Below are 3964 nucleotides of genomic sequence, written 5' to 3'. Positions count from 1 at the left end.
GACTTTTTTCCAAAGTTAACCTATTTTTAGGAAATTCTTCCTTAACAATTGGGGACTCGTCCGTTTCTGAATAAGTGCTGTGCGATTGACGCTGGGACCGCAGTGGGCGACTTTGAGCTCCGTGTTGGCCCACGATACAGGTGCGTCTCCTGATGTGAGTTTGATTTCTCTTTGACGCGCTGGTTTGTGGCTTCGACCGGATCTTTGGTTTGATTGCAGAGAAACGATTGTGTGATTTTTCTTTTTTGGATCTTAAAAAGAAGATCCAGAGTAGGGTTGAATCACCCTACTCTGGGACTCTGAATCGAGTTGCCAGGAGTAAAAAGGACTGATAATAATAGGTACAGGCTTGTATCAGCCTGAGAGTTTGATCCTCTCTAAAGGGACATGTTCGGATTTGGCTGAGTGTTGTTCGGATTTGGCACTGGTTGTACTGCTTCGTTGTGGTTCGAAGAGTACGTTAAATTGTAGGGTCGGTCCCCCTCGAGTTCTGCACTCGACTCGGAAGGACTGGAACAATTTTGGGTGTGTAATCCACCTGTGACGATTAGCGTTACGAAGGGACAAGAGTGAGGCCCACACGTTTGTTATTTTATGACACCGGTGTCCGTAGGGATTTCTTTCGTGTGAATGAGTTTACTGTTTTTGTGTCTTTGTGCGTCTCACTAACCTTTTTGTGTGTTTACTGTTAATTGTTTTTGATTACGGCTGGATGTGAAGGTTTTTATTTTTTTATTGAGGGGCGGCCCTGTCTCTCTTTCTCTGTGTCTGTGTGTATCTGCTGTTCTTTTTCTCATCTGGAGCAGAGCTGCGGTTCTGTGTGTATTTTGCTGATTTTGTGCGTGTGTCTGTGCGTGCCTGAGAAACTACGTTTGGAGCCGCTGCTTGTGTGATTTGCATTTTTAAAAAATCTTCTTTCTCTTTTCTTATTCTTTTGTGCTGTGGTTCGGATTCTAGTTATGAAATGGAGAGTCCTTTTCAAGGAGACATAATTGGCAGTTCCTGTGGTTCAGGTCCGTGGAAAACTTTGCAAGAACAGATTACTGGTTTGATCAGTATATTAACTCAACAGTTGGGTGAGGATGTTGTTAAGATGAAGCCAGATGAATTGAAACTTATGCTGGAAAATGCGGTTCGCGGTCAAAATGAAGTTTTGCACACTGAAATGCCTTTAGGTCTGATTTTGAATGTTGGTCTGAGACAGGCAGATGTGGATAGAAGTGCAGCACAGTTAGAAAAGGAAAAAGCTAGTTTCTTCTCTAGAAGGGCAGCGTTGAGGAAATTAGAGAAGGCTGAACGAAACAGGCAGAGATGGGCTAGGCTTTTGGTTAGCTGGCAAGATACGGATCATTTATTTAAACGAGGATTGATAACGGGGAATTTCAACACACACAACCTGTGGATTTTGGACCGACAGGAGGTGCACCGTTTGCAGGCTAGTTTAACTTCTGGCCTGTTTGATGGTGCGCTTCCGGCCCCATACACCAATAGAAATCTATTTTCTGTAGGATTATACCCAGTTCTTGATGTGAACATGGGCAATGCAAAGTGGGACATTTTAAATGTGCCCCCTTCCGTTGTACAGGCTGCTACACATTCAGAAGTTGGATCAGCCGGGCCAGTCCCACTCTTACCGGGTTCTCTTCCAACCTCTTTGCTTAATCACACTCCTGATTTGGATAGCCTTCCTTTGGCGGATAGGCAGCAGCGTGATATGGAAAATTTGGCAACAACTCTGTCGAATTTATCTGGTCATCTGAAGGCTCCATTAGAAGATTCTGAAGGCCCCTCTAATCATGTCATGCCTTTGCTGGTTACGACACATGACTACAAATATAAACCTTTCTCTTTTGGTGATCTTACTGCACTGGTTGAAAAGCTTCCCTCTCTGGCGGATGGCGCTGTGCCTTGGCTCAATGAATTATATTCCCTCACTAATGGCTTGACTTTGGCTTTGGGAGATTTCAGAGCGATTTTGGGTCGTTCCACTACTAACACAAACTGTTGTGATGTTGAACTGTCTGCTGGAACTACAGATAAGCCTGATCACACGCCTCTTTCAGCTGTGCTGACTGCTGTGGGTGCGGCCCTGAGGGACACGTTTCCCCCTGTCTCTCTCTCAGTTATTCCTAAATTTTCTTATGACTCCAAAGAACACCCAAAAGTGTTTTTAGATAGAGCCATAGACATTTGGAGACGACAAACTGGGGTTCATCCAACTAGTGCAACATTAATGAGGGAACATTTCCGCCAAGCTGTTTTGGAGGGTGTCCCTCCCTCTGTCGCTGCTAAGATGAGACAAAACCCGGAGTTGAAATCTTGTGACCATGCAAAATGGGAGTTGCATTTGTTGCATAATTTGCAGATTTCTCAGGATGAGGAGAGAGAGGCAGAGAAGGAGCGGGAGGATGATAGGAGACGGCTGCTGAAGCTTCAGTTACAGGTGGTTGAACAAGCTGTGAAAGGACATCAGGTGGGACCTATGAATGTAGCTGTTCCTACGCTGGATCCTGTTCTGACTTACTCCCCCGCTGCATCAACATGGTCTGGTTCTCATGATACTCGAGCTCTGACTAGGCGAAATCTGGTTCCAGGTTGGCGAAGGGGCGGAAGGAGCAGTATGCATTGCTACCCCTGCCGTTTTTGTGGTGAACTGGGACATTGGATCAAACAATGTCCCCATAAACTGCCAGCACCTGCGGAAGGTGTGTTGTTAAACTCACCAGCACCGCAACCTCTGAATGCTGCACTGATTCCATGGATGGTGCATGAGAATATTTTATGAAATGTTATTACATGTTTTTGCTGTATGTTATATTGCTAAATTTATGTTAACACATGGCCTGTTGGAGCACATGGTTTCTGTGGGACAGAGATTTCTTCTCCATTTTGGTTACAGGTTTAACAGGTTTTGTGTCACAGAGCAGGGGGCTGATTGACCACTCCATTTACATTTTGGGAGTTCTTTTAGAACTGTGTTTTATGTTGAAATGAAGAGTACATAATAACAGATTTACAGATGTTTTTACTTTCTCAGCAGGAGAAATGTGTGGCATCAGTTCCAGGCTGGAGCACTGGAATGATCCCATTGTTTTTTTATAATATTGTAACATTTACAATGACTTCAATTCCTAGGTTTCCTGACACTGGATGGAACACCCTCACTAATCTGAACGGGGACGCAGAACTGATAAATATGATGTTTTTCTCCTTGACAGTGTTTTGTACACTGTTAATGTAGGATATTGTCATGATTTTAGGAATATTCCGTACCCACATGCAGCAGACACTCAGGAGAAAACTGAAGCTTTAAGGATTTTATTCAGCGACGGAAAAAGGTGATGTGAGCGGAAAAGGCTTGGAACTGCAGACAGGTCGGGAACGCCGGGGCTGGGTTCGGGGTCCAATGAGCTCCTGCTCAGGGAAAGTGAGGGAGAGGAGAGCGACTCGGTGCGGGTCGCGGTGCGGGGTCCTTCAGGGTAAGGAGATCCAGATCCCTTTCAGCGGGTTCGACTGGGTCCGGATCTGTCAGGGTCCAGGGCTCGATCGAACCTGAGGCGAGGAGACGAGAGGTTAGAACTGGCACATATAATAATTCTAGACTTTCGGATGGCTCTTGATTACCACAAGGGTCAACACTCTGGCGTAGACGTGTCGGCTGGAGGCTCCTCTTATAGTCCCGGAACTGATCAGATGATCTGCAGGTGTGTGCAGGCCACCCCCGCAAGGTGGAGCGTCAGGAGGGGGACTGAGGGGGCCCCCTGGTGGTGAGCTGGCGGCAGCACGGAGACGGAGGGCGACAACATCACCCCCCCCCTTAACGGCCGCCTCCTGGCGGTCCAGACGAGGTCGATGGCCGGGATGAATGGTAAGTAGCGATGAGGGAGGGGTCGCAGATAAATGAACGGGGAACCCACTGACGGTATTCAGGACCGTAACCCACCCAGTCCACTAAATACTGCCA

The sequence above is a fragment of the Poecilia formosa genome, unplaced genomic scaffold, assembly GCF_000485575.1.
Source record: "Poecilia formosa unplaced genomic scaffold, Poecilia_formosa-5.1.2 Scaffold1439, whole genome shotgun sequence".
NCBI lineage: Eukaryota > Metazoa > Chordata > Actinopteri > Cyprinodontiformes > Poeciliidae > Poecilia > Poecilia formosa.
The sequence above is the reverse complement of the archived record's forward strand: the minus strand, read 5'-3'. Positions refer to the sequence as shown.